The sequence below is a fragment of the Suncus etruscus genome, chromosome 9 (genome assembly GCF_024139225.1).
Source record: "Suncus etruscus isolate mSunEtr1 chromosome 9, mSunEtr1.pri.cur, whole genome shotgun sequence".
NCBI lineage: Eukaryota > Metazoa > Chordata > Mammalia > Eulipotyphla > Soricidae > Suncus > Suncus etruscus.
This window is the reverse complement of record NC_064856.1, coordinates 26,726,832-26,740,110: the sequence shown is the minus strand read 5'-3', so window position 1 is coordinate 26,740,110 and position 13,279 is coordinate 26,726,832.

The following is a 13,279-nucleotide window of genomic DNA, read 5'->3' as shown; positions in this document are numbered from 1 at the left end:
AGATAAAACCAGATCTGACAAGGCCAGGAAGTAGGGGGCAGAATTGTGATTTGGTGGAACACTTTGTTTACAAGGTAGATAAGCCTTGCAAATAAGAGGAGGTAAAATGGATGAGTTGGATATACAGCTATTTTCTTCAATCTAAAATTCTCTTCATCATAAAGGGGGGGTTACTGGTTACCACCATGCAGTTCTGGATCTTTCTCCCAGTTTTATTTCTCATCACATTCCAAGATCATGGAGCAGAAGCAGGAATAGGTTCGTATGGGATATGTGAGTAACAGGGTTGTAGGTGTGGGACTCTAGAAACAGAGAAAAGGGCCATTTGTTATTGCATGGTATAAAAATTTAAGTAAATACTTCAAATACATATTGAACTCTCACAATGTGCCAGACACTGTCCTCTAGGTCTCAGGTTCAGATAAAGAATAAAATAGTAGGTCCACATTTGTGGGATTTGTGTGCTAGTGAGAAAGAGAGGTAATGCTGATGGTTAATGTGCTGTAAAAAATGGGGAAAGAGTGCAGGTAAGGTGGAGTTCAAGTTTAAAATAACCGGATGTTGGGCAAGGGGAAGGGAAAAAAAAAAACAACAACCAGAAGCTGAAATAGGAAATTGAGAGACTAGTTTAGAACTAGTTTAGAGACTAGTTTATAACTTGTAGAGAAACGCCTTTTCAAGATCACTTTGTTTCCTGAAAATTGATAATGAAAATAGAGAGATGAAACATTAAAAACCTGAGATAAGGGGCCAAAGAGATAGCATAGCCATAGGGCATTTGCCTTGCATGCGCTGACCCAGAACAGACCTGGGATCCATCCCTGGTGTCCCATATGGTCCCCCGAGCCAGGCGGGATTTCTGAGCCCATAGCCATGGGTAACTCCTGAGCCTCAGGTGTGGCCCAAAACAAAAACAAACCAAAAAAATTAATAACCTGAGACAAGCCACCCAAAGGAGTCATGTCACCATTTTCCGTGGTTCTGAGAACCTCTAAGACTTTCATTTTAAAAAATGTTTTAACACACAAATATGGTGGGAAGCTCTACTTATTTACAATGAAATGTAATATATAATGAAAATATTTTTGAAATATATGGAAAATTTTAATATGACAAGTGATATATATATAGAGAGAGATGGAGTCATAACGTCTCAAAATCTAAGCCCATAAAGAAAATCAATATGAACATGTAAATAAGCTTTCTCTAGTCTACAAACTATAGATTCTCTTCAATTATTTTTTGTGGGTAACCACACTTAGAGGTGCTCAGGGTACTCTGTGTCCATTCAAGGGACCATATTTCTTTGGGTCTCAAACCTTCAAACTCTTGCATGCAATACCTTCTTTAGCCCACTGAGATATATCTTCAGCCCTGAAGACTTGGTATTCTTGGACATGAATGGGATACTAAACTTCTCAATAACCGAAGTAGCCAGAAGATATAAAATAATTTCTCATAGATATGCACCAGAAAATCTCCTGAGAATCTTATTAATTCCCAGTCTTAGTGGAAAGGAAATTCTGTGTATGTTTCTCATAATGTCTTCAGTGAGCCTTCCTGATAATGCTATTGCCACTCACACTCGAATTTCAATTCATGCAATAGGAAGATAAATAAGCTGTCAACAGGACAGCCAAGCATAGATTCAGACACCTAAATGTAGGTTCTATGTCACTCAAAAATTACATGTCTTGTCACATAATAACCTCTGTTCTAGTTTCTTCTGCTATAAAAAGAGATGAATATTTTGTCAACTTTATAGATGGTTCTGTTAAAGGATTAGTCTCAAAAAATTCACTTATAATTGATACAATTATGATTTCCCTGGTTATAATCTTCAATTCTGAATATGCAATGTAATATTTCATTAAACAATCATCTAAGCTGTCCTATATCAATTTGATGACCTTAGAATATCCATGAGAAAATAAACAAAGTTGTCATTTATCATGCTATTTTATTTGCCAAACAACCCTTTATCAAGATATTACAAATAACCACAGGAGAACTAAAGAATGAAAATAGTTTAAAAATAGAAAATAAGATAAGTGATAAAAATGAGAACCACAGGGCCCGGAGAGATAGCACAGCGGCATTTGCCTTGCAAGCAGCCGATCCAGGACCAAAGGTGGTCGGTTCGAATCCCGATGTCCCATATGGTCCCCCGTGCCTGCCAGGAGCTATTTCTGAGCAGACAGCCAGAAGTGACCCCTGAGCACAGCCGGGAGTGGCCCAAAAACAAAAAAAAAAAAAAAAATGAGAACCACGAACTGATGGAGATAAAAATGGGAAAAGGTTCTTTTGTTTGTTTGTTTGTTTTTTGTTTTGTTTTTGAGCCACACCCAATGATGCTTATGGTCTATTTCTGGCTATCAGCTCAGAAATCGCTCCTGGCTTGGGGGACCATATGGGATGCTGGTTCAAACTAAGGTCTGTCCTGGATCAGTCACATGCAAGGCAAAGGCCCTACAGTTGCTCTGGCCCCATCAAAAACATTTCTTATGTGGCTGACCAATTGTCCAAAACCACTTGTTGAAGAGGCTTTCTTTGCTCCATTTTGGATTTCTTGCCCGTTTGTCAAAGATTAGTTGATTGTATATCTGGGGATCTTTCTCTGCATAAACAAGTGTATTCCACTGATCTAAGGGCCTGTCTTTATTCCATACCATGCTGTTTTAATGACTATAGCTTTGTAATACAGTTTAAAGTTGGGGAAAGTGATGCCTCTCATATTCCTTTTCCCAAGGGTTTCTCTAGCTATTAGTGAGTGTTTATTGTTTCAAATGAATTTCAGGAGTGTTTGATCCACGTCTTTGAAGAATGTCATGCGTATCTTTAGAGGTATTGCATTAAATCTGTACAATGCTTTGGGGAGTATTGCCATTTTAATTATGTTAATCTTAATAAACCATGAGGTGGGAATGTGTCTCCATTTCCTGTGTCCTATTTTATTTCTTGAAGCAGGGATTTGTAAATTTCTTTGAATAGGTCCTTCACCCCTTTAGATAAATTGATTCCAAGGTTTGAGTTTGAGTGACACTAATGTAAATGGAATTGTTTTATTTATTTATTTGTTGACTTTTGTGCCACACCTGGTGACACTCAGGGATTACTCCTGGCTCTGTGCTCAGAAGTCACTCCTGGCTTGGAAGACCATATGGTACCCTGGGGAATCAAACCATGGTCTGTCCTAGGTCAGCTGCATTCAAGGCAAATGCCCTACTGCTGCATTACCTCTGCAGCCCCTATTTTTATTGTCCATTTCTTCATTATTGGTTTATTAGAAGGCCATTTATTTTTGAGTGTTAATTTTATTTTTGGTTTATGGGTCACATGCAGCAGCACTCAGGGGTTACTTCTGGCTCTATGCTCAGAAATCGCTACTGGCAAGCTTGGGGAACCATATGGATGCCAGGTTTCAAACCACATCCATCTGCATGTAAGCCAAATACCCTACCTCCATGCTATCTCTCTGGCCCCGAGTTTTAATTTTGTAGCCTGCCACTTTTCTATATGAATCTATGAATCTTTTCTATGTGATTTTTTTCTGGAAGCTTTTTGGTAGAGTCTTTAGGGTTTTCTAAAAATTGTAGCTATTATCTGCAATCAGTGGAGGTTGATTTCTTTCTATCCTATCTGGATTCACTTGATACCATTTTCTTGCCTAATTGCTATGGCAACTGATTTTGAATCTATGTTTGTTCTGACTATTAAGATGTGTTGTTTTTGTTTATTTTTTTGGTTTTTTGTTTTGGTTTTTGGGCCACACCTGGCGGTGCTCAGGAGTTACTCCTGGCTGTCTGCTCAGAAATAGCTCCTGGCAGGCATGGGGGACCAGATGGGACACCGGGATTCGAACCAACCACCTTGGGTCCTGGATCGGCTGTTTGCAAGGCAAACACCGCTGTGCTATCTCTCCAGGCCCAAAATATGTTTTTTGTAGGTAGCAGAATGTTGGATTATAATATTTAATCCATTTTGCCACCCTTTGTCTCTTAATTGGTGCTTTTTGTTTATTGACATTGAGAAAGATAATTGTCATGGGATTTAGTGTCATCTTTGTGTAGAAGTTTGGTTTGTCTGTTGGTCTGTCTTGTCTAAAGAAGGTCTTTCAGTTTTTCTTTTAAGGCTGGTTTTGAGTTGTAAAATTTCTGATCTGTTTTTATCTGTGAAGCTTCCTTCAAACCTGAAACTGAGTCTGGCTGGATGCAGTATTCTAGGTGAAGCATACATTTCATTGAGTTTTTATCACTATATCCCACCACTACCTTCTGGCCTTGAGGGTTTGAATGTAATATTCTTTTTTGATCTTGCTGCTTTCAGTATTCTATTCCTATCTGTGGGATTTGTCATTGTGACTAAGATGTGTCTTGTGGTGCTATTCTTGGGTTACTTTAAGCTGATACCCTTCAGGCATGCAGGATTTGGTTGCATGTGCTCTTTAGCTCTGAGAGTGTCTCTGCAATGATTTCTTTGACTGTTGATTCTTCCTTAGGAATTTTCTTTCTGGGTCTCTGGGACTCCAATGATTCTTATGTTGTTTCTGTTGAGTTTATCAAAGACTTCTATTTTCATCTGCTTGTGAGCATTTTGAGTATTTTTCCATCGTCCGATCACTTGCTTTAAAGTTCTTTTCCAATCTCTTCTGCTGTATGGAGTTATGTGTCTCATCTTCCAGATCACTGATTCTATTCTCAACTGATGTTTCTCTGTTGGAGAGGCTTTTCATTTAGGTTTTCATTTGGTCTACTGAGATTTTAGACCTGTTATTTCACCTTAGAGTTTTCTGATTTCTATCTTCATATTCTCTTGATTCTTATTTGTAGTCTGTTCAACTCAACCTATGTTTTCTTTGAGTTCTATGAATAGTCTTCATATTTCTTCTCTAAAATCCTTATCAGAGAGGCTAACTATGTGGTTGGTACATTTTGGGTCATCAAAGCTGCCATCTTTTTCTATATGCATTGTGTTGATTTGTGTTGTTTCCCCATTGTCACATTTGTTGTGTGGGTTTTTTTAATGTGTTATAGTGGGATTCATTGGTTAAAAGATGTGCACAGCCATGAATTGAAGCAAATCGAAGGGACTGCACTCTGATCCCACCTTCGTGGATGGAGACCACCTACCTTGTAGACATGGGCAGAGATTTTATTTGCTTGGGGATTTCATGGCTATATTGCAGATGCAAGCAGGGGACAGAAAACCAAGCAGGCACAAACAAGCATTGGCCATTTTAAAATGTCTCTTTTATGCCAAAGCACACAGAAGAAATCAGAATTCCCCGCTTTGTGGTTGGAGACAGCCTATCTTGATGAAGTGGGCAATGAGTTTTTTCTCTGGGGGCTTTCATGGCTGCATTGAGGAGGCAAGCAGGGAACCAGAAACCAAGCAGGTACAAAGCAAGCAGCGGCTGTTTTAAAATGTCTCTTTTGTCTATAATATCTCTTTTTTATCTTTTATTGTGTGTATATAAAAATGCCCTGAAATGACCCAGGAGAGAGCACAGCGGTAGGGCATTTGCCTTGCATGCAGCCAACCCAGGAGACAGTGGTTCGATTCCAGACATCCCATATGTTCACCTGAGCCTGCCAGGAATGATTTCTGAATGCAGAGCCAGGAATAACCCCTGAACACTGCTGGGTATGACCCAAAATCAAAGAAAAATGCAATTAAATTCTGAATCTTAATTTTTAGCCTGTTTTACTATACAGATTTTTTTACTATACAAATCTTTTGTTTCTAGAAGCTTTTTTTGCAAAATATTTAGATTTTCTAAATATAGTATCATGTCATTTTCAAACAATGAGAACTTAACTTCTTTTTCTATATAGATTTCATTGATACCTTTTTCTTGCATGACATATTGAAAGTAAGAATAAATAGTAAATAGAGCGACCATATATGGCCCTTCTGATGTGTTTTCTCTGACCTCATCTTTTCTCATGCTACCAATCACTCCTTCACTATAGCAAAATCTGATCAAAATCTACTTGTATATGATAAAATTCATTGACCTGGAGAGTATGTTTATGGATTATAACATAGTTCATATTAGCTTTAAACCTCTCCCGAAACTCAATAAATGTATGATTCATTCATTTACTTGTGAAAGTAGCCTCAATACACACACCATTTTCTTTTATTTATTTTATAAATCTTTATTTTAGCACCAGGATTACAAGTATGTTTGTAGTTGGGTTTAAGTCATAAACAGAATACCCCCACTTTACCAGTGCAACATTCCCACCACCAATACCCCCACTTCCCCTACCCCTGCCTGTATTTGTGACAGATATTCTACTTCTCTCATTATTTTTTAAATATCTTCATTTAAACATCTTGATTACAAACATGATTGTGGTTGGGTTTCAGTCATGTAAAGAACAACATGCTTCACCAATGTTCCAAATCTCCCTCCTCCACACCTCACCCCCGCCTGTACTCTAGACAAGCTTTCTACTTCCCTCATTCATTAACATTGTTATAATAGTTCTCAATGTAGTTATTTCTCTAACTGCACTCATCACTCCTTGTGGAGAGCCTCATGTTGTGAGCTGGAATTCCAGCCCTCCTTTCTTTTGTCTCTGAAAATTATTGCAAGAATGTCTTTTATTTTCTTAAAACCCATAGATGAGTGGGACTATTCTACATGTATCTCTCTCCCTCTGCCTTATTTCACTCAGCATAATAGATTCCATGTACATCAATGTATAGGAAAATTTCATGACTTAATTTCTCCTGATGGCTGCATAATACTCCATTGTATATATACCAGTTTCTTTAGCCATTCATCTGTTGAAGGGCAACTTGGTTGTTGTCAGAGTCAGGCTATTGTAAGTATTGCTACAATGAATATAGGTGTGAGGAAGGGATTTTTGTATTGTATTTTTGTGTTCCTAGATATATCCCTAGGAGTGGTATAGATGGTTCATATGGGAGCTCAATTGCCAGTTTTTGGAGGAATCTTCATATCGCTTTTCATATGGCTTTCTAGATGGCATTCCCACCAGCAGAGTTCCTCTCTCTCCACATCCCTGCCAGCACTGCTTGTTCTCATTCTTTGTGATGTGTGCCAATCTTTGTGGTTTGAGATGGTACCTCATGCTAGTTGTTAGTGTAGTTATTTCCCTAACAGGTCACCATTCTTTGTGGTGAGCTTCAAATTGTGACTCAGTCCTTCTGGCCCTTCCGGCCCCTAACTCTATTGTCTCTGGGCCTTATTACAGTAATGTCTTTTATTATTCTTAAAACCCATAGATGAGTGATACTATTTTGTGTTCATCTTTCTTTCTGTGACTTATTTCACTCAACATAATAGATTCCATGTAATCCACATATAGGAAAATTTCATGACTTCATCTTTCCTGACAGCTGCATAATATTCCATTATGTATATGTACCACAGTTCCTTTAGCCATTGATCTGTTGAAGGGCATCTTGGTTGTTTCCAGAGTCTGGCTATTGTAAGTAGCACTGAAAATGAATATAAGTGTGAGAAAGGGATTTTTGAATTGTATTTTTGTGTTCCTAGGATATATTCTTAGGAGTGGAGTAGCTGGATCATATGAGAGTTCAATTTCCCATTTTTTGAGGAATCTCCATACTGTTTTCCATAAAAGCTGGACTAGATAGCGTTCTCCCCAACAGTGAATAAGAGTTCCTTTCTCTCCACATCCCCGCCAGCACTGATTGCTCTTGGTCTTTGTGATGACACACACCATTTTCTTAGTATAAATTTTAAGCCTAATTGAACAGAAGACACAGTAGTTCATTGATACTATTTACTCATTAGTAAATCAAAAGCCTCTGCATGTTTTTCTTAGGCTGGATTGCCAGATTTCACAGGGCTCTTAACATGCCAGAGGGTGGGCAGGCTGTATGTCTGACAAGATACTTCAAGCTTATTTAATACAGAAGCAAGGGGGCTTATAAAAAAAAAACCCTAGGAAAAAAAAACCCCTAGGCTGAGAGAGAGAGAGAGAGAGAGAGAGAGAGAGAGAGAGAGAGAGAGAGAGAGAGAGAGTGAGATAGAGAGAGAGGTAAGGAGTAGGAAGATATTGGGAGTTGGGAACAAGGTAAGGTCAAATTTAGGGACAGATAAAAGGAACAGGTATACAAAGTCAAGGATAAGCAGTCCCAAAATATACAGCCAAAGGCCTGTCAAAATCACGGAAAAAAGTCACAGGCAGGAGTAGAAACAGTTTGGTCAGATTGCTGCTCCAAATGCCTCTTCAAACTGCTACAAAAACTCCACCCCAGTTTAACTGGGGGAAGAAGGGGCTTATAGCTTCAGCCAGCCAATGATAGTTGGAGCTGATCTTTCTTAAAGGGCATACCCCTTTTATGACTTGTATTCAACTGCTGTTGGGGTAATACAGTAATGAAGGACAAGACTGGATAATCCAATACAGGATTTTTTAGACCCTCATTTTTTAAGTTCTGGTTCACTCAAGCATAAATTCCTGCTCTCCCTCCATCCCTAGACTACACTTTACTGCAGAGATAATAAAAAAAAAAAAGCCCTCTACAGATATTTGCCTTGAGGATTGTGTGAACTACATTAGAAACAAGTGACTCCTAGAGAGAAAGAACCAAGAGGATCCCTGTCTGAGCTCAGAAGGGGATACAGGACTGGGCAATTTGGATAAAACCAAGACCTAATAGGTTCATTGAGCCAACAGTTCACTAGGCTAATGACCTAGCATACTGATTACTTGTAGCAAAGTCTTATCACAGTGCTATAGAAATGCCAATAGCCCAACCAGCCTGTTAGGAGTGGAAGACATCTGTCTAGAAGATTTATTCTAAACTTTCATATGGGAAGATAAAAGTTTAATCTTCTTCCCTATTCCAAAAGCAATAAAGCAGTAGTCATCTTTCAAATGTATTTATTTATAGTATTTATCTTTCAAATTTATTTTTTTATTTCATATGGTCCCCTGAGCCTGCCAGGAGTGAATTTTAAAATTAATATCTTTATTTAAACACCTTGATTACAAATATGATTGTGGTTGGGTTTCAGTCATGTAAAGAACAACCTCCTTCACAGGTGCTACATTCCCAACATCAATATCCCAAACCTCCCTCCTCCCCACCCCACCCCCACCTATACTCTAGAAGGCTTTCTACTTCCCTTTTCCTGATAATTGTTAAAATTTCAACATCTTTTTGTATACCTACTGATCACTTGTATGTCTTGTCTGGAAAATTTGTCTTTTTATTTTACCATTGTCCATTTACAACTGTCCATAGATCACTTTTGTCTTATTTTTCTGTTTTTATTTCTTGTTTAAATAATTTCTTTATTTAAACACCATGATTACAAACATAATTGTAGTTGGATTTCAGTCATAACAAGAACACCCCCCTTCACCCATGCAACCTTCCCATCACCAATGCTCTCATCTCTTCCCTCCCCCACCCGTCTGCATTCAAGACAGGTCCTCTACATCCCTCACTCACTGACATTGTTATGATAGTTCTCAGCATACTTATTTCTCTAACTGCACTTACCACTCTTTGTGGTGAGCTTCATATCTTGACCCAGTCCTTCCTGCCCTCAAATCTGGGAATTATTTCAATGTCTTCAATTTTTCTTAAAACCCATAGATGAGTGAGACTATTCTGTGTCTCTCTCTCCCTCTGACTTTATTTTTTTCTATTGAGCTTTATGTTACTTGAATTAGTGATTTATCCAATTATTGGTTTACAAAGATTAAAAATTTATTGTTTTAAATGTTCACTTTCCCCCACCTTCTATTAATACTTCAATCAATAGATATCAGTGAAAACTAATTGCTTTACCCAATCACATATAACCACATATCGGGACAGGACACTATTTCTGATTCCCTCTTTCTCTGGAGGCTCTGATAGAAAGAAGGGACTACTTCAGAAGATTCCTGGTCTACCATTAGAACTCAAATAAAATTTGTTGAATAGGGGCCAGGAAGGTGGCACTAGAGGTAAGGTGTCTGCTTTGTAAGCGCTAGCATAGGTCGGACCGCGGTTCCATCCCCACGTCCCATATGGTCCCCCCCAAGCCAGGGGCGATTTCTGAGCCCATAGCCAGGAGTAACCCCTGAGCATCAAATGGGTGTGGCCCAAAACCCAAAAAAAATTGTTGAATAAATGAACGATATGAGGACACCATCTCTAGAGACACATGTCCAGTCACAGATTCAAAATTTCTGTAAGTGACAATGGGCAGTGTTGTTTAACTGCTTAACTATAAAATTGAAGCTTTTCCTTTTGTTGTAATTATATTAAAGGGAAAGTAAAAAGGTTTCCATTCTGAAGTGTAACAAGTGACTTAGATAAATCTCTATCAGATAATTCCAGGAGGAAGAGCACAGAGTTGAATTTAGTCCTAACACTCTGATCAGTGGGATAACCAACTCTTGAAAATAATAGTTGATAAGCATGCATGAATGAACTGAATTACAAAACGGGCTCCTCTCTCATGGTTCCTGTTCTCACTAAAATGCCAATCCCAGACTGGGTCACTTACTAGACATCACCATGCAGCTCCAAGTCTATCTTACACTTTGGCTTCTGGTCATCTTTCCAAAATGTGGAGCCAGAAAAGCAACAGGTTAGTATAAAATATTGGAGGTCCAAGAGCATCCTTGGAAGAGGTAGGGGCACATTTAAACAATAACAGGTCATTTCTTATTTTACAGAATATTGAGTCAATAAAACTCATCAAATATAAGTGGGGGCTCAAAGGATGTACCAGGCACTATATACTATGAGCTTACTCAATTAGCAAAACAGCAGGTCCATATCTGTGGTATGCATGTGCCAATGGTAAACAGGCAGATAATGATTTGTAAGTACTGTGAAAAAGGGAGGAAAGAGATATGGGGTTGGGAGAGTCTACATTTGAAGTAGAGCAGTGACAGACAAAGGAGAGTAAGAAGAGACAGCCAAGCTAAAATAAAAAAGCTAGGGAGGATGCTTTGCAAAGTCAGACCTGCTTTGAGGGAAATATCTTTTCAATTTGGAGTAGTCAAAAGACACCCTTCAAAGCACATATTGCAACAGACTATTTGAATTAAAACTATGGGGCTGAAGAGTTAGGACAATGGGGAGGACATTTGCCTTGTATGTGGCTGACTTGTATTCAATACCCAGCATCCCATATGGTCCCCACAAGCCTACCACAGGTAATTCCTTAGCACAGAGCCAGGTGTGTCTTATAAGCACTGCCAGACGTGGCCCCAAAAACAAACAAAAAATAAAACCACCAAACAAATAACCATGCCTATTTCCTGGACAAATCAAACATAGAAAGGAATAAAGAGAAAGGACAATTTAGTCAAATCTCACCCTGCAGAAATGATCACTGTTTAATGTGGGTGAGCAGCCTTGCTCTACATGCCCATGATGCAGGAAACTATGGACTACTGATTCTTGTACTAAATGAGATGCTAATTCTCCCACTCATCCAATAGAAAAGTAGTCCTGAAGATTAGTTTTGGGTCCAGAATCAATAGCAGTAACTCCTGGAAGTTTTATTGATTCCAGTTAATGAATTAGAAACCATGTGTGTGGGGCCGGGAAGGTGGCGCTAGAGGTAAGGTGTCTGCCTTGCAAGCGCTAGCGTAGGACGGACCGCAGTTCGATCCCCCGGTGTCCCATATGGTCCCCCCAAGCCAGGGGCAATTTCTGAGTGCATAGCCAGGAGTAACCCCTGAGCGTCAAACGGGTGTGGCCCAAAAGCCAAAAAAACAAACAAACAAACAGAAACCATGTGTGTTTGCACAATTTGTTTCAACAAGCCCTACTATTGATTTGAGACCCACTTTCATTCAAAATTTAGAACTTCTACTATAGGAAAAAGAATGAACTGGTCGACAATAGGACAGGCACACCTGGAGTCAGACACCTAAATTCAAATTCAATTTTCCACATTCATGGCTCCATGATCTAGGAAAATAAATCTTCTGTAAACTCAGATGAATGCTTTCCTGTACTTTATTGATCCTCTGATTTGTAAATGTACAAATCTAATTTAAGTCTTAATGGGTTTCTCACTTCACATATTCTTGTTTCAGAAAAGAAAACTATATAGAGAGCATAAACATAGTACTGAGGACACGGCATATGCCTTGCATGCCACCTACCTGATTTTGATTGCTGGAACCCCTGGTAATCTCATAGTTTCTGCCAGGAGTGCTATCTGAGCACAGAGTCATGAGTAAGCCTTAGCATTGCCAGGTGTGTCCCCAAACCCCAAAACTTGAAATAAAATGAATATTCACTACTTTATAGCCTTAAATTTGGACTTAGTACTTAAAGAAAATGAAGTGCTGAGTCAAGAGCTACACAGGTGATTAGCCAAGCAAGACTTCATCAAGATAATAGAGAAGAATCACAGAGGAACTAGAAAGAATATTATCTTTTTCTTCAAAATAGAAAAACATGAAAAGAACAGAACTGTATAGGAAAATTGAAAAGATAAAGTTTATGTGGTACATATACACAATGGAATACTATGCAGCCATCAGGAGAGTAGAAGTCATGAAATTTTCCTATACATGGATATACATGGAATCTATTATGTTGAGTGAAATAAGTCAGAGGGAGAGAGAAAGATGTAGAATAGTTTCACTCATCTATGGGTTTTAAGAAAAATGAAAGACATTTTTAGCAGTATCTCAGAGACAAGAAAGATGAGGGCTGGTAGGTGCAGCTCATGACATGAAGCTCACCACATAGAGTGATAAGTGCAGTTAGAGAAATAACTACACTGAGAACTATGCATAACAATGTGAATAAATGAGAGAAGTAGAAAAACCTGTCTTGAGTACAGGTGTGGGTGGGGTGGGAAGGAGGGAGATCTGGGAAATTGGTGGTGGGAATCTTGCACTGGTAAAGGGGGGTGTTCTTTACATTACTGTAATCATATAACTGCAATCATGTTTGTAATCACGGTGTCTAAATAAAGATAATTAAAAAAGGAAAAGATAAAGTTTATAAGAAAGTAAACAATTGTTAAAGGGAGAGATATGGGAATTCAGATTCTTGTAACACTCTCAGAAGAGTGCTTTTTCTATTGAAAATACATACATATACACAGATAAACACATAACACAGGGCACCCCAAGTGATACAAATAATAGCATCATTCTCATTCTAGAAGAAAGGGCACAGGTTAGGTTTTTTCCTTTTGGTTGAATGACATGGACAGGTAAGGAAGTTGAGAATCAGCAGCAGGACTCCTACCCTGCAGATTTTCCCATAGATTTCAGGGAATGGAACTGCTCTGACT